Genomic DNA, 19,794 nt, shown 5'->3' on the forward strand with positions numbered 1-19,794 from the left:
AAATTGACCTTAATTGCCTTTTCAACAAAAAAATTTCTTCCACTCCCCCTAACTGCCATAAAACTTCAGCCATTCCCACCTTCAAAGGAACTTGGTAAGGCAAAACATGAGGATTCCCCTTGAAACCATAGATTCTTAAAATAGTAGAAACAGGGTAGGGGATGATATCTCCCCAATTATGTGAAACTTTCAAGTCATGGGGGTTATCCATAGGCCTGATGAGACTCATTAGTACCCTAGGGATTCTAGGATTGTCACTCAATATGAGGCATCTCAATTTAGCAACAAAATATCTATCAAATCTGACAAAACTAGCATCACTTACATCCCAGGTCATATCTGCACTCCACAACTGGATTGGTAGTATTTTCCCATTCTCCTCTCTATTTAGTTCCATCTCATTACCAAAATATGTCACTCCTTTGAACAAAAACATATGCATTAATAGAGAGTAGTGACCAAAAAAAATTTCCACCTTGCCCTTCGCAATCCCAACTAAAACAATGTGAATTTCTTCAGCCAAAAAGGAAGCAAAATCAAAAATAACATCTATACCGAAGGAAGCATTCTAAACCATCATGTACATCAAATCAATGGGCATAAATTCTTTCTCATCTTCACCAAAAACTCGGCATAAGGTCTTGTATATCTCTACAGCCCAGGAAGTGAAAAGACTCTTCATAAAAGGCTCTCTAGAGGCTACAGTAATTACTGGAAAAGTTCCTATTGTACCAATATGTGCCCTTAGTGCACCTCCCCTAATTAAATCCTTCTTTGCTTTATATTTATTCTCTAATTCTAGTAGATTGATTTGCACATGGTAGTCTGATAATGATTCCAGGTGAAAAACCTCTCTAATTTCTTTAGGAGTAATCGAGACCAGAGGCACACCACCTTTCATCTTACAACCCTAATGGCTTGGTCATAATTCTTAGCAATGGCTTCAAGCAAATCATAATCCATGAAAACACTTGGGACTACTAACTTTCCCAAATCAAAATTCCAGACATTAGCATGCGGAGCAAACAACTTTCTTTCCGAAAAACACTTTTTAAACAAGATAAGGCCAGTTTGAGTAGTTGTTGCATCCCTAACCTAGTTCTCCTTGTCATATAGGCCATCACCAATTTTAAGCCTAGGGTTTAAGGAAATTAACTTTTTAACTTGTGCAGGTTGTACGATAGATTCTGGGAGTAATTCTAATAAATCATCGTGGACATTCCTATCCATATAATTAATTTGCACACAGAATGGTTTCTTAGGAGGCATTTTGACAGTATTGAGAGAATTGGAATGCCACAGAGGTTATAATATCAGAACTTACTTGACTTGTTGAACTTTTTCTTCTCTGAACTTCTAAAATTTCTCTCGAACAACAGAAGAATAGTTTCACATCTTTACCAGCTTAACACGACACAATCAATTAGGCTCTTGTGCTCAAAAAATTTGCAATCTATGTTTATGTGGGATTGGAATTAATGAAAATCTTTGTGTTATTCTTTTTTTCTCCCACATGTGAAGCTTTCACTTATCATAAATGCACCGAACAGAAAAACAGAGTGGCATCGCACTTTCTTTTTTAAACTTGTGCTGTTGAACCTTGAAAAATCCTATGATCTGGGAATTACAACTAAGCTAATTCAGCTTTCTTCTTAACACATTGGCAGTCAAGCCAATAAAACACCTCCACCTCTACCTTTCCTTCAAGGCTGGCGCTTCAAACCGGGCCCATGCATGACTACACACACGTGTCATCAACTCGCTAACTTGTTATACATAATTCTCGAGCACCTTTCCACAGCGAGCTAGCGATGATCACTGATCTTACTTTAATTGTGTGGTAGACAATTGAAACAACCTTTAAGAACACGATGGTGGGTCCATTGCTCGTTAACTCGCTATACCTAATTTTCGCACATCTCTTTATAGCGAGTCAATGAGCGTCGTCGATCCAGACTTGATCTTGTGGACAACAATTTTACTTCAACAGTAGTGGGCCACACTCGCTAACTCACTATACTTAACTTTCGAGCACTTCTTCATAGTGAGTCAACGCCACCCTTTGATCCCGGCTCGATCTCACGATCAAAAATCTTCGTACCTAGTACACGGGAAGTGGGTCCATGATATCATTGTCCATGATATGGGCCCTATAGATTTCTACCAAACATTGGTCAAAAGTTCGACCAATGAATGGCAGAAAATGCGCTGACAATGCCAACATTTTTCGACCACCGTATTCATCGAAGTTTTGACCAACCTATTGGGCCCTATAGATTTCTACCAAGCATTGGTTGAAAGTTCGACCAATGAATGGCAGAAAATGGCTCAACAACCTAGACATTTTTTGACCAACGTATTGGTCAAAATTTTGACCATCCAGTAGGTTCGTCAAATTTTTGACCGAAAAATTATCGACCAATTCGTTGGTAAAATTTGGTCAAAGATTGGTCAAAAATGGGTCAAAATTTTGACCAATAAAGGTCAAAAAATGAGCCCAAATGTACTAGTGAGTGAAGAGTTGAAGGTAAGGAATTGAAGAAGCAAGTTTTGCTTATGTGTAAATGCCATAATCATGAGGTTTATTCCCTTGCAGAAACTTCTTCCACAACGGCATTACCTCTAAACCATGCAAAGGATGTTGAAGTGGTTCCCAACCTTGAGACACTCTTATGAGCATTTGATACTTGGGATAATTGAAGGGAGATTTTCCAATACTTGAAACACTCTTATAAGAAAATGCATATGCAATACATGAAAAATTGAACAACTTGTAGTCCTCCTGATATTTGGACTATAAATTCTCAAAGACACTTGCAAGTGATTCCAATGCCATAGAACCTACCTCAAATACACTTTCCTAGATTTTATCCAGTGGCTCCCATAATATCCTCTATGTTGTCTAGTTGTTGTTTCTGTCATGCAATCTCTTTCTAAAACCACTTCTTTCCCTTCTCTTTCTAAGGCCACTCCTTCTCCTTCACTCTCATGCCTTAATTTTGATTATCAAACATCTGAATATCTACCTCTACCATATCTAAAATCAACTTTACATTGTGTTGTAACTCTAGCATAGGTGTTTGATCATCGATAGCTTTCATTTCAGCATTCAATTTTTCAATATTGGTCAACGCCCTCACTTGTGGACCTCTCATGTCAAGCACTTTCTGTATTGTTTCAACACCATGTTCTTGCTTCTAAGCTAACATTTTTTTAGGTGCATTTTCTTGTAAAACGTTAATTTTGTTGAACAATTGTAAACTCTTAGAAAGTGCATTGTTGTTTTCATGTATGTATGTATATATGTATGTATGTATATTTATGTATGAATGTATATATATATATATATATATATATATATATATATATATATATATATATATATATATATATATATATATATGTATGTATGTGTGTGTGTATGTGTGTACGTATGCATGCATGTATGTATGTATGTATGTATGTATGTATGTATGTGTGTATATATACATACACACACATAGTTGTGTGTCTATGTATGTATGTATATGTAGAGACCTTGTGGATTATGGATTATGGATTATAAACAAAAAAGAAAAGAAAACATGGCATTAATCATTCCCCATTTGTTTTGATTGATTGTGGAGAGCTACATGCAAAAGAGGGTGGAGAGTTCTGAATGTTGGTGGAGATCAGTGCATATCTAGGATTTTGTTTTTGCTCCTTTGTGATCGTTGCATTTCATTGTCGTGTTGTACCCTTGTGATCTTTGTGCCATTGCTTTGCGATTTTGTTCAAGGGGAGAAAAGGTACCTATGTAAATTTTTATTTTTTTTCCTTCTAAACATGTATCTCTTGTTCATATATAATAGCTTTGATCAAGTTCAAGGATAACTGATTATGATGATTATATGCATATGTGCATGTATGTATGTATATCAGTTCACTATGTGAACTGCTTTACATGCATACATGCACACTTTCATAGTACTTGTGCTAAATTAAATTAATCATTCATGTCTTGAATTCACACAAGCAATTATCCTTGCATTCAATTGAAAATATTCATAACAAACTAAGTAGCCAAAAATCTGTACTTACAGATTATATTATCTCTTGGTGATTGAGTAAAGATCTTGTACATAATATCATCTAGGTAATGATCAGATGCATTCACATTAAATCATAATAGGATCGAGAAGATGATCCATTTATGTTACTTCATACTTGTTTTATTGAACATTTTATTTAACATAATCATTAATATTAGAATTATATAGCTACAGCTAGTACTCTTGTTTGTTTGATTTAATCACATACATTTAAGACTTATTTTTCTTAAAATTAGACTGTATATTATTTTATTTAATCAGAGCATGATCTTTCTATATGAGTGTAATTTATTATTTTGATAAATCTATAGAACTTCTATGCAGATTGATAAAATGATAATGATGGACAGAGTGTGGTAATTGAAAGTTCAGATTTGGATTACTCAATTTCTCAATTTCTTGAGTTCACCTCTGACATAATTTTGATTATGTATAAGAGGATTATATGTTTCTTCATTGTTGCCAATATCTATGTTCATTCTAAATATGTACTCTTGCTTGTTTTTAGCACATTCTTTGACAACAATTTACCTTTCAACTATTGTTAGGGCCTAAGCTTCATAATCAATGTAAGTTAATTTGCATGGTAGTAGAATTTCTTAAATTTATTGACACAGTACTAAGTGGAATCTGAAAAAATTGCATTTCAATTCCCCGTTGGGGACATAGTTGTATTTTATTCCTTAATTTTGGATGCAATAATGAGGATTTTAGCTCAGGCCATGGAAGAGCATTTGAGTTGTGAACATAATATTGGGAACATTTGAGCTAGAAACAACATCTAATCTTCTATAAGTCTCTCTCCTCTAAAGACCCAATACACTAAGCCATTATCATCATGAGTAAACTCACTCTCCTCATAAGAATTCAATTGAAACTATTCATACCAAACTAAGTATGCAAAAATTTGTACTTATAGATTATATTATTGTTACTAAAATTTTACACATGCTGAAAATTTACATTACTAGTAACATTGCTGAAGGAAAACATTCATTTACGTTCCATCATTTTGCAATTATACAAAAATCATGAGCAAATGAGATATAATGTTCATTGTATAAATCATCACTGATATGTACAATTTTCATGTTTACAAAGTATGAAATGAATAGAAAGGTATTGAAAATGACATATCTCACACAAATCGTGAGTATTACTATCTTTCATATGTATTAAAAACAAGAAAAATAAAACAATGGGAGAAAGATAGAGATAACCAGTCATTGCCTTTCAGACTTTGACCGGTTAGGTGTTCTCTATTGTTGCTTTATCACCCCTGATCTAGCTCTTGATCCAGCAAGCTCCTAGTTCTTCGTTCCCCTACAAGAGAAAGAGGTGGGGTTAGATTGTTACGATCTAAGCAATGATTGGTTATCTACAGTTAAATACTCGCACATGCCCTATTTCTTTTATTTTGAATACATACAAAAAATAGAAAAAGTGCTATAATGTAGAAGCAAAAAAATATAATGTTAAAGGGACATATTAACTTGGTATGAAACCTTTCACTATAATCAAGATTAAATGCAGATCACAGAAAGAGTAGTTTTATAAGTGTCACGAGCCCATGCTCAAACCTTATGAAACAAGCATCATTATCACTATTGTAACTCACAATGTATTCAAAAGGAAATAAGAAAAGAACCTACTTTGATATTGGTGCCTAATCAGAATGTTGAATAATATGTTATCCCAGATAATAATGAAATAAACAAAGAGCTTTCAGTTCTGTAACATGAGTCAAGCAATGATCATTTATGATTATTGAAATAGTAGTTATCTATTGCTCAAACTCATGCTAATAAGACATATAATTCAAGAAATAATGTGGTATTTGGGGTAGATGTATTAAAGAAGATTTGCTAAAATCTCTTTATGATTTAAATATTGCATGTACAAATAAAGCTTTTAAAAAAACTTGAGTTTTGACTCAACATCAAAAGATATCTCTACACCAATTTTTACAATATCTGCAATTCTATCTGGGAAGGAGAAGTTGTTTTAAACTAGTAATATGGGTTGTTAGTAGTAATAGAACAAGATCAGTGAAAGCATTTTTGGATTATGGAGCAAAAGAAGCAGAGAGAGAAAAATTTTTGGCAAAGAAACATGCAAGAAGTGTTGAAGCTAGAAGTGCAAGAAATGTTGCAAGGATGAAATATGGATTTACAGGTCATAAGCATTCTCAAAATTCTCGTAAGTTTGAAATACCTTCAAAGTGATGCAAAGTGAAGACATTGAACAACCGCAGGGCATCACATAAGCATTCTGGGAAGGAGGCAGATTGTTCCAACACACAAAGGCCATTAAACAAAAAAGGTCCAGAGGAAAGCAATGAATGTCCAAACTTTCTTGCTACACATATGACTAATGTAGTAGTATTAGAAGCACATGAAGAACATGTAGTTGTTAACCATAAATCTCAAAATAACAATGCTAGAAGGAATGATTTTGTTACACCAAGTTTTAGTCATGGATATAGTCATTTACATGGAACGATTTCCATAAAAAACAAAAATCGTGATATCCCCACATTATTAGTAGAAAACTTCTCTTTATCCAAGTCTATTGATTTGTCTATTCCACCATCATCTATTGTCAGAGATTTTAATTTCAGGTACCAGGATTGACAAGTTCTAGTGGTATTTATGAATCTAAGATTTTACAGAATATGTGTGCTAATCTTGATGAGAATGTCATTCAGAGGAGCAGGCTAGACTGGGAAGTTGAAAATACAACATAGGATCTAGATCTGAGCCAAATTGTTAATTATTCCCAATATCAAGGTTATAGCTAGGCTGCTTCTCAATTTGACACATTAAATGTTCTAAGTCATCAACTAAGGAAAGTTAATCTTGTTTCAAAATAGTGTGATCTTCCAAGTCGACTGGCATCTAAAACTGAACCTCAATCAACTGTTCATAGTATTCAAAGTCAGAGGGCTCATAGTGTAGTTGATAATGGACTGGAATTTTAGGGTGAAGATATTTCAGACTTGATAGGATATCAACCAGTTGATGGCGGACTACTTTTAGACCAATTTTCATCATCATATAACACCATGAACCTCATACTCAAACACAGCAGCTTCAACTAAGAAAACCCTCAGCAAATTTCATGGACAGCATAAGAGCAAGCTAAGCACATAACATTTCATGGCTAATTCAAGCAAAGAACCTAGGAAAACAAAGTGATTACATGACGACAAGCAATAAACCCCATTGGGTTTTTAGAAAAACAACTTGCAAGTTCATTCAAAGGAAAAAACTCAAGTACAACAGCAAGTAAAGTTCTTCATGGCATTTTTCTTGAAAACCAATTAATATTCAAGAAGTAACTTTTGCCCAGCAAAATCACAGCAATAGCATGGAAGTTCCAGCACAAAAAAATCAACATCGGCATCAAGTATAAAGCAAATAATATGCATACAAAGACCCAGAATCACATATATGTAGCAAACCCTCATGAGCTCCAGATTTTTATTCACAAACACAAATGGAGAAGGCAAAAAATGCATATGGAATGTTATAATCTTTGAAATTAAAATGAGAAATCCCTGTATGTTTTTTTTTCCCATTCAAAATGAAAGCAAAACCTAGCCATGATAGATTTTAAAGGAAAGTTACAGCAATACATCTTCATGGGGGCATAATATGCATAAAAGAACAACTGACATTATGCTTTACAATACCTTTCCTTCAAGGATCTTTACTTGCTATCCTCAATACTAGTAAATATCTCAATTGGCGGCCAGCAAAACCCCCATTTTCTGCATATTTCTAGAATGTGCCAATGTGAAAATGAAGGTCTTTTAGGGAATTCTCATAATATCATGCCCAAACTCCTTTCATATTCTTTTTGAAGTCTGCGGGTGATATTATGGGATTTTTATCCCTTTTTATTATTTCACATTGAGCATAGTGTGGGAAGGTTTATGTTTGTAATATATACCTTAAGGTTTTTTTTTTTTGTGATTGAGTAGTCTTATGTTTTGCATAAATGTTGTATTGCAAAGGAAATAATATTAAAATGATATATAATCATTTAATATTATCTTCTCATTATAAAATGCAAAAAATAAGGGGGAGAGTTATATGCTTTTGCATAAATATTTCATTGTAAAAGAAAAATATTTAAATGATATCCTTATAAGTCATTTAATGTTTTTTTCTTTTTTTTCATGTAAAAGGAGAAATAAGTCATTATATCCCTATGTTATGGTCTTTAAGTCAAAAATCAATTGGGAACATCTAGAGGGAATATAGGGCTAGTGGGTCGAATTTGGCTTTACCATTACAGTTGAGAGACATTTGTTGGTTGTTAGAACATTTTTAGAGATGTTTTGAGTGTCTCATGAGGTTCTTTATGACTTGATGGAATTTTTTTAGGATAAAATCATCATTTCAGAAGTTTCTAAGTCCTCTTTTGGAGGCTTTCATTCTACATTCGATCCAAGTGTTGGTTTTGTACTTAAGGAGTTTTGAAACTCATTTTTAGGGAGTTCTAATTTTATGCATAGAGTTTTATGACTATTTTCTGAGTCCTTGAATTTCTTTGTAGAATCTGTAATTCATTTTTTGGAGATATAATACAAGTGATAGTAGTGTGATTATGTTTATTTTGAATCAACTGTTAAACCTTCTTTATTCCTACATTTTTGTGTGTGAATCTGAATGATTTGATAGAATAACTTGTGAAATTTCATTATTCCTTGCCATTTTGTCTCATTCTAGCACCTGTTTGTAGGAGAGTAGGTTTATTTGCAACTTATAATTTGTGTCTTTTTAAATCAAATTAGTTAAAGAGAGGTGTCTTTATTCCTTCTTTTAATAATTCATTCTTAAAACCTAATTATAAATCATTTATGCAAATCTTTACAGGAAGATGTGTTTTGCTTGCAGTTCAAATAGTTGTGTAATCCTCTACATCAAGTGTATCTGAATTTCCATCATTACTTTTGGTGTATCACCTTCTCTTAATTTCAGCTATAGGTTTTAGGTTTAATTTAAGAAATTTCTCTCCTTTTCCCTGTAAGTTTGAACTAAGTTTGTAGAGATTTCACTGAAAAATCCTTTAGGAGCCAGCCTAGAATATAAAGGTCTCATTTCATTTACATGTCCCACGAAGTGAAGTGATTCCCATGTTAAGTCAGGATTACTGAACTTTTTTTAGTTCAATACTAGGTGCAAATTCTGAAACTTAACAATTATCTCTTGGTGATTGAGTAAAGATCAAATATGGTTTTCCAAGGTGCTAAAATTGCATATGTAGTTGTATGTATGTAGGTATGTATGTATGTATGTATATGTATCTCTACATCTCTACATTTCATTGGCATGCCCTTTGATCTCTGCATCTCGTTGATGTGCCCTTGTGATCTTTGCATATGTATGTATGTATGTATGTATATACATATATATATATATACATATGTGTATGTATATATACATATATACCTATGTGTATGTATATATACATATATACCTATGTGTATGTATATATACATATATACATGTGTATGTATATATACATATATACATACATAGACACACACATGTATATATACATACATACACACACATATGTATGTATGTATGTATATATATGCATACATATACATAAAGAGAATATTCTCTATATATACATACATAGACACACACATATATGTGTGTGTGTGTGTATACACATACATATACATAAAGAGAAACTTCTCTAATCACCTATTGGGTGGAATATAAAGAGATACATGTTTAGAAGGAAAAGAAAAGAACATTTACATAGGTACCTCTTCTCCCCTTGAAGAAAATCGTAGAGCAAGGGCACAAAGATCACAAGGGCATGACACAAACAAAATCAAAGAGCAAGGGCATGATAATGAAATGAGGTGATCACAAGGGCATGGCAATGAAATCCTAGATCTCCATTGATCTCCACCAAGGGCACAGAAACTAAATGCAGAGATCGTAAGGGCATGGCAATGAAATGTAGCGATCACAAGGGCATGGCAATGAAATCTCCACTAGTGTCCAAAGCTCTCTACCCTCATTCAGAGATCTCCACCCTCTTTTGCTTGCAACTCTCCATAATCAAAACAAATGGAGAATAATTTATGTCATATTTTCTTATTCTTTTTTAATCTAAAATCAACTTCACATTATGTTTTAACTCTGGCATAGTTGTTTGATCCTTGATAGCTTTCATTTCAGCATTCAAGTTTTCAAGTTTCCTCTTTATTATATGTTTTTTTTATCAATGATTTCCCCCAGTTCGATTACAATGAATCTCAACTAGTTGCTCCAATGATGCAATCACCCATCTATCTCCAGATTATGCAAGAACTTGTTGTTTTATAGAATCTCAATAGATACTAAGAGTTCCAAAGCCATAAACTTGAAGACCATCATGTGTGCATGCCACTTTAGGGAAAAATTGGATGTCACATTATTGTGCTTATATTTCAATCACTTCCTTCAAACTCAACTAAGGTGCACCCATGAAATTATTCAGGTGAATCCCACTGCCCATGGAAGTTGAGGCTTGCTATTGAGTGAATGTTGTTGTTGCTTGTTGCTACTAGAGTGCCTCAAATTGGCATTGCTCTGTCACCTAAGATATCTTACATTCTCTCTAGCCCCAGGTTGTTCCACAGTAGTACCCTCTACAGCTTAATTTATCATTTCAAGGGCTACATTTAGATGACTTCTTATCCTCTCATTAGTAAGAAGCTTGGGGCGAAATAGTCCTTTCCACCCTAAAAACAACTTTATTACTTCATTAAAATTAGGACTTGAACAAAGCCAATGATACAAAAACTATTGCCACTTTGGGAAAATGTTGCCTCCAAGATTGCAACCATATGATAAAGAGGGATAGCACATGCGTGAGCCATAAACTAGTTAAATTAGTCTAGTTTTTGATTAGTTGGGTCGATTACAAATTCTTATAGAATTTTCATTAGACTAGGTATAATAAAAGGAACAATCAGTTGTTCCTAGCTAGCAAGATCAAATATAGTTTTCCAAGGTGATAAAATTGCATATGAAAATGCATCACTTTCATGTCAGGTATGAAGCACCTTCCCCAATTTATAATGAATGGTTGGATATAAAGGCTCCATGCTCTAGCCCAACAATGGAAGCCAAGGATGTAACCATGCATGTATTACCACAGTCTCCCTGCGAGGATCCCATGTATCTACTGTGGTTGTTAATTTTGGCATCACTATATGATCTAGAACGTTATGAAGTACTGAAGCTGTTAGTAACTTCTCCCATGTCTCTAGAAAAGGTAGCATAGGTTTAGGGTCCCTTGGCTCCAAAGAATTTGTAGCATAGGTTCAGGGTCGTAACTCCTTACACTCAACTCTTCAATGAAGTTATTCTCACTGCCACAATGACATTACCTCTAAACCATGCAAAGGATGTTGAAGTGGTTCCCAACCTTGAAACACTCTTATAGACAATGGAAAAAGAAAATGCAGAAGCAATACATATATTACTATTATTTATGTATATGTATGTATATACATATAAATACATATGTATATGTATATGTGTATGTGTGTGTGTACATACATACACACACATGTGTGTGTGTGTGTGCATACATACACATGTGTGTGTGTGTGTGCCTATGTATGTATATATATGGAGAGATCTTGGCACAACAAAAAAATTGATTTAACTGCATACATATTCTAGAGTCCAAATAATAAAACAATAAAAATCACTCAACCCATGCTAAGTGACTTACCTCAAGATCCAGCACAAAAATTATGCAGACTAGGAAAAATGGGCACAGTTCGCAAGAAATTTTACAAAAACATATCATAGCAGGAACAATTGGCTATTCCTAGCTAGCAAGATCAAATGTAGTTTTCACTCAACCCATGCTAAGTGACTTACCTCAAGATCCTGCACAAAAATTATGCAGACCAGGAAAAATGGGCAGAGTTTGCAAGAAATTTTACAAAAACATATCATAGCAAGAACAATTGGCTATTCCCAGCTAGCAAGATCAAATATAGTTTTCCAAGGTGATAAAATTGCATATGCAGATGTATGTATGTATGTATGTATGTATGTATGTATGTATGTGTGTGTGTGTGTGTGTGTATATGTATGTGTATATGTATGTATCTATGTATATATGTATGTATATATGTATGTATGTATATATATGTATATATATGTATATGTGTATATATACATATATGTATATATATGTGTGTATATATATGTATAAGTATATATATGTGTATATATACATACATACACACACATATGTGTGTGTCTGTGTCTATGTATGTATATATACAGAAAGATCTTGTGGATTGTGGAGATCAATCAGGATCTAGGATTTTATTGCCATGCCCTTATGATTGTTGCATTTCGTTGTCATACCCTTGTGATCTCTACATATTGTTGTTGTACCCTTGTGATCTTTGTATATGTATGTATGTATGTATATATATATATATATATATATATATATATATATATATATATGTATGTGTGTGTGTGTGTATATACATACACACACATATGTGTGTGTCCATGTATGTATGTCTGTATGTAGGTATGTATGTAAATAGAGAGATCTTGGCACAATAGAAAAACAATAAAACTCACTCAGCACATAGTATGGCCACAGATGTGATGGCAATGCCTATTCGTAAGTAGATTCCTCTTTTTCTCTTACATTTTTCATGTGTTTATTTCCCTTGAACTATTATTTCTTAGGGAGAATTTTTTAATATTGGATTCATTTTATACAGGATGCAATGAGGACATTCTTGGATGTACTTGTGTTAGGTGCATGGGAATCATTAAAGAATTGTGATGAATTTTTCGTGAGCAATGAAGATGGACTTTTCCTAAGAGTAGCAGGAGGTGATGAGGACATTCGAGGTAGTTTAAAGATTGATCCTTTCTTTAAAAAAATATGTGTTAATGGGGAATCTAGATGTTAGGGGGGTGGGGCCAAATGATCTTCCACCTTCACGTGGTTGGCCCTGATCTGTATAGAATATTAAATCATTCTCAAAACTAAGTGAATCTCAACATTAACCTATGATTGCAGGAAAACTAACTATGTTTCTTAGTTTTAGGCAATGTAGAAGGACACCATAGTTCAATATGCAATCTCAATTTATATGCATATGACATCAGATGGAGCTAAATAAACCCAACAGGTTTGCATTTTTTTTAGAGGTTTGCATAGACCTATTAAATAAATATAAATGTGGTGGATTTTTTCAGCTCCCCCTATTTTCCATGCATAAAGAACATAGTTGCATATGCATTCTTGATTTAGAGTGGCATTCACAAGTTTATAAAATCAATGGTATGGTATTAACAAGGAATTTATTACTGGAATGAATAAATTTTATTGATGAATGAATAAATTTTAGATGTTAGTGGGGAATTTTGTAATATCCCCTTTTTGGAACATTAGAATATTAAAGGACACGTTTACATGATATTAAAATTGACTATGAAAATGTGGACTCTTATTATAAAAGGTCAATTTAATATTCAAAGTGGACTAATGATGACAAGGGGAGATAAGACAAAAAGTCAGGAGGGAAGTTGAAGAGTCACAGTTGTGATAATAAAAGGAGAAGAGACCCTTTCTTTTGATGGGCTTGATTTATTATTTAGATTTTAGTTTCTCTCTTGGGAGAGTAATCAAAAAGCTTCAGCTTTTAGCCAGTGTGAGGACGTAGCCCCTCGTGCTGGCAGATAGTGGATGCAAACCCATTGTCAATGGAGACGTCATTTCAGGTGTCTCATATGCACTTATAGGTTCTTCTCTAAGTGTTCCAATCTAACTGTAAATTATGTGCTTAAGATTGGATTTCAAGTACTAGTTATTGTATTATTGTTGTATAATGTAATAACATTATTTTAAGGATTTTTATGAGAGTTTTTTGGTTTTATATTGTGGGTCTGTAATGCATTTTTATATGCTTGAATCCTGAGTATCATTTTGAGAAAGAACAACTTAATATCTGTTGGAGTTCCTATTGCTTTCTATTGTGTCTTGTAATACATTTGTCTATTTTTAAGTCATGAATATGTTGTTGAAAAGGAAATTGAGTAAATATCCAGTTTGGGATATTTCAATGGTATCAGAGTTGTGTATTCTGCCAACTTGTGTGGTTTATTAGAAATTGTTTATCAGAAATTCTAATCAAAGATTTCTTCAGAAACAAAGGGTTTAATCAGAATGGTTTAAATTTTCTAATAAATGTTTTGAGGTTGTATTCTTTTAGGAGGTGGAAGAGTACTTGATATGGAAGGGTTATCAATATCTTCACCTGGATGGACATACTAGTGAAAATGATCGAGGAGCTCTTATTGAGCATTTCAACATACCTGACTCGGAAGCCTTTTTATTTCACTCAATATCCATGCCAAAGGTGTTAGAATCAATTTTCAAGCTACTAATACATTTATATGATACTGACTAGAATCCACAAGTTGATCTTCAGGCACAAGCAAGAGCTCATAAGGATTGGCCAGAAAAGTGATGTTCTAGTATTGTGTTAGAAATGGTTCATATTGTAGAGGAACAAGTTAGAGCTTCAACAAAGCATAAACTCAAAGTAGCTAATCAGATTATTATTGCCAAGTTCTTTGGTAATAATACAAGTGCAGAAGACTGAAGAGTGTACTTGGAAGAACTTTTGAGGAAGAACATACCCATTAATGAAGCTCTAAAATTATATTTTAGCTCAATGTGAGTCTGAGATTGACATCTTCAAAGTTTCTGATAAGAAGAGACTCTATGGACTAAAGATGGATAAAAGTGCAAAAGGGAGGATCATATAAGGTCATTGGGAAATATGAGGATATCAAAAAAGAATGAGTTGATAGAAGCAAACATTCTTGACTCTTATTCGTTGCTTACTCAAATGTAGTAGTGAATCACGTTAGAATTATTTCACAAAGATTTGTATCATCATCGGCCTACTTCAAGATTTTCTATTTCAATTTTCTACCTCCTAATTGCTTGGTAATGCTCTTTACGATGCATTATGAAATTAATATAGCCGCGGGTCTGAAACTAGTGGAGACTGCTGAAGTTTTGGAAAACATTAAGAATGATTAGTAACTAGTGAGTAAGTAATGTCATTCTTTTGAAATGGTAAGAATGATTATTAACCATTATAGTGAGTTAAGTAAGCTTCTAGAATGGTAGGGGCAATGATGTATTGGATGGAAAAGTAGAGACTAGCACAGAAATTAAGTGTTTTTGGGAAGGTGCGATCACCACGAGACAAGGATGTGTCTTATCTAGCCCTTACTTAAGAAAAGAGTAAACATGTCTTATAGTGATTTTGTATCATGTTGGTCATCTGTAAATAATAAATAAGAAATGATAAGGGAGTAACAGGTGTCTTTGGATGCATGAGATTGGGTGGAGCAATAATATCTTCTTGCCAGCATCTTGAGACGTTTGGAAGCAAACATTGGGACCAAGATTGGAGGATGTGAAAACCATGCACTACATTGTACATGTTAATGGGAGATTGGTAGTAGGAATCATCAAGTAAATAGCTTGCACATTTTATTTACGCTTGTAATGGCATCCACGTAGAGTCCCAATTTGTCATATTTTTAGGGTGCTATAATAATTCTTGACAGTTACAAGAGAATTACTTCACACTAACCTTTTACGTTACCAAAGTGTGGCTCATTACATGGGAGTGTTAAATAATGGTCTAGATAATGCGAATTCAGACTACATTTTAATAGTAAATGATGTACTAGTGAACTTGGATAGAAATTATAGATATATTGTGAGACTATTGGAGAACATGGATCCCAAACTAATCACAAATGGGTTAAGGTTGCCTATGCTAAGCTAATAATTACTTCAGGAGCTGAGACTTTAACTTTTGGAATCCATGGAGTTAAAGAATATGCAACTTTCCTTTGTGAAGTGCATCATGCTCTAGAAATCCATCAAAAGATTCTAAAAAGGAATATCAGGTTTTGTCTAGCCCTTAGTTAATCGGGAGTATCAGATACATCAGAACACAATTGCAAGTTCTGCACTTGATAAAATGGGATACAGTCCACTTAATGCAAGTGAAGTTGGCCCTGAGCAATATCCATTCCTAGGACTGGAACAACCATTACAAGGACAATTTTCTAAGAAGATTGAAGACAGTCCATTGGGTATTCCTTTCCAAAATATCTCTTTTGGGCCTTATAAAAATAGAGAAAACTCAAGCCTAACACTAGGCCAAGGTGAATATTTTGGAAGGCAAATATTCTCTCCTACTATTACCATAGGATCTGATGGTTTAAGTATGCAAACCAAGAATGTGGTTGTAAGTGTTAGTAGGATTAACAATGGCCATGATAACAATCCACCTATATGGACAAGTGTGTTAGAGCTTTCCAAAATAGGCTTTCCAAATGATGTTGAGGAGATAAAGGCCCCATGCTTGCAATCTATGACTCACGAGGATATCCAAAGAACACAAACAAGTGTTGCAATGGAAGCATATGCAAGAAGTGATGTTGGTGATGGAAATCAAACATACATGAATACTCATCTTTAATTCTTTGCAAGAGGAAATATGTAGAACAATGTTGAGCAGATAAGACCCCACAGGTTTTTACCAAATGCAATATTAAGCAGTGTAGATAATAAGCATATGGCAGGATAGGGATATGGGTCTCTAAATGTTATGCAATAGAAGAACAACATTTTCAAAGATTTTGGTATCTTTCAAGAACCTTCACATCTACAAGATCATCAGTGGATGAATCTCAAGACACAGAATGACAGCACCAAACATCTTTTTGAAAATGAATATTCTTAGCAAAATGAGGAATCTAGTCAATTTAGACAAGATTATGAAATGCAAAAAGCCAAGCAAGATCAAGGATTAAATATGATTGTAGAGGGGCTTGGTACAGTGAAGAACATGGCCTAAGATGTAAGTGAGGAGCTAGATAGGCAAGTGCTATTGATGGATGAGATTGATGCAAAGTTTGAAAAAATAATAGCAAACCAAGAAAATGTTATAACCCATTCATGTTTACAGCCTGTGGTGATGGGTTCTCTAAAAATCATAAGTGTGATGAAGTAAATTTAGAGAAAGAATTTATATTTACTTGATTTTTCCTTAAAATATGTTTAAAACTAAACATATGCAGTAGTATTGGGATACAGGTCTCTGAATGTTATGCAACAGAAGAGCAACATTTTCAAAGATTTGGGTCTATTTCAAGAACCTTCACATCTAAAAAATAATTAGCAAATGAAGCTTGAGACACAAAATGATGGCACCAATCAGCTTTTTGAAAATGAATATTTTTAACAAACTGAGGAATCTAGTCAATTTAGACAAGATTATGAAATGTCAAAAGCCAAGCAGGATCAAGGATTAAATATGATTGCAGAGGGACTTGGTACAATGATGAACATCTCCTAGGATGTAAGTGAGGAGCTAGATAGGAAAGTTCCATTGATGGATGAGATTGATGCAAAGTTTAAAAAAGCAACAGCAAACCAAAAAAATATTATAACCCATTAATGTTTACAGCCTGCGATGATGGGTTCTCTAGAAAATCATAAGTGTGATGAAGTAAATTCAAAGCAAGAATTTCACAATTATTCCAAGAGACATGTAAATACAAGAAGATTTTCACCAAGAATTAATACTAATGTAAATAAGGTTGGAGGTGGTAGCATAGAATTTGATGAACATAAATAGTGTAGTTTGAAACACGAAGACACAAAAAGAGATATAGAAAGCACTGAATATTCTAGACTGTGGGTGCCACAGTCAGTAGATATAAGAAAAAAATACTCAACATTTACAAGGAGTATCAAAAAATTCCTACTCAAATTTTGAATGATTTATCATTCACTGATTACTTGGATCTTCATCTAGAGCAGCAAAATAAGACTGATATGGCAAAAAGAATGTATTGGGAATTGGTTCAGGATCTCCTTGCAAAAGACCAGTGCAAAGGTGTGTATAAAGAAGTTATGATAGATCAAAATCATCAAATAGAGAGTCTTGAAAAAGAAGAAAAATCAACTACCATTGATTTTTAGCCTTCTCGTGATCACATAAAAGATGTTACATAGTGTGCAAGTTTCTACGTTGACGATTTGGAGGTTAGCTTTGACAAGAAAGTTGATGAGATTGGTTGCACACGAGGCAATAGAAAATTGGAATCTTTGTATGATGAATCGTATATTCCTGATACCCATGACTTGAACTTAGAGGAACAGTCTAAGATGACATTACATGATGATGAACCACTTCAACAGGACAATAATGAAATGCATACCTTAAAGAATCAGCCAAAGGTTAGTGAAGACATGGTTGTGGCATCTTTGGTATGTTATGATAGCACTCACAAGCTATTTGAGGATCTCTACAAGAAGGTTCAAAGGAAAGTGGAAGGAGATTGGCATGTTGTTGATTTCTAGGTGATCAAAACAACTCTTAAAACTATGAAATTGGATAATTTATGTTTGTTGTCTGACAGGGACTATATTCTTAAGGCTGCTGAAATACATATTGATCAATCGAATAAAAGAAGGAAAGAGATTATGGAGATCAATAAAGAACTTAAGTATACTCATGAGGCATTAGGTAAAGCTCTAATTTCTCTTCAAGAAGCAAAAAATTAGATTAGGATCACGAATCACTCCCAAAAACATGAGGGTAAAGAGAAGTAGGAGTTTTTCCAAGAAGTACTTGATGAACTTGATAGCATTTAGCAGATGTATGACTTGTATAGCTGCCCCAAATGATCAAGCACCAAAATTTTAGATCACATTCAGCTTGTAGACAACCCTTTGTTTGAAATAGATGTTGATTGGACTTTTGATAATCCCCATTTTGAGATAAATGAGGACACTCCTTTTGATTATCATGAAGAAGACGATTCTGATTTTTGGATATGGAATCCTGATACAATTCCTAGCAATGAATATGGGTCACAGGATGGAGGTATTGGTTTGACTACTGTCATTGGTCTTTGGATTGGTCCAAATATGGTTTCCTATTTCACCCCATATAGGATCTAGATGGATTTCCTCCATCAACCATTGGATAGATCTTGGTGGAGTATTGATGAGAGTTATGTTTCAATCACAAGGAACAATTTTTCAGCTTTACTCTTATTCATAGCACTTATGTACCTAAAAATTCTCCATATTGATGATGATAGTATGGTATTTGATGCACCTAGGGTGTTACTTTCTATTTTTGAGCAATTGGCTTCTTACATCATCTATTTTGGTTGGGTCATCACCATCTACTGGGTTATACATAGCTCTTGGATACACTTCTACCTCATCATATCAGATGGTCATGGCAACAGGGTTTGGGATCAAAGTGTTGATAACATGCATCTATGTCTTATTAAGGATTTTGTTACAATTCTGCTCAGTTTGAGACTAGATGTGAGGATATTCAGAGTTGTACAGTCTACAAGTGTAGTGATACTTTATAGTTTTATATGGGATCCAGGGATCTAGTTGATGGATGGGTTGCAGAGTAACACCTTGCTTCGCAGTGTGGCCAGATTTGTTTTCAAATTGGGCTACAGGGCTACCAGCAAATTTGTATGGGATCTTGGTATTGATTTCTTGAGGACAAGCAATTTCAAGGAGAGAAGATTTGTAATGTCCCCTTTTTGGGACATTACAAATATTA

The 19,794-nt window shown here is 33.9% G+C and overlaps 1 long non-coding RNA gene across 1 annotated transcript; it reads right to left on the minus strand.

Moving 5' to 3' along the window:
* Positions 1-5,123: 5,123 nt before the first annotated feature.
* LOC149547893 (uncharacterized) lies at positions 5,124-7,924 on the minus strand. Its single transcript, XR_016354428.1, has 2 exons — positions 7,786-7,924; positions 5,124-5,414 (listed from the first exon to the last, which is right to left on the minus strand). It is a non-coding gene; the product is annotated as an uncharacterized LOC149547893 (long non-coding RNA).
* Positions 7,925-19,794: the final 11,870 nt, after the last annotated feature.

The sequence above is a fragment of the Cupressus sempervirens genome, chromosome 7 (genome assembly GCF_028749045.1).
Source record: "Cupressus sempervirens isolate cs-2001-9-10 chromosome 7, ASM2874904v1, whole genome shotgun sequence".
Lineage (NCBI taxonomy): Eukaryota > Viridiplantae > Streptophyta > Pinopsida > Cupressales > Cupressaceae > Cupressus > Cupressus sempervirens.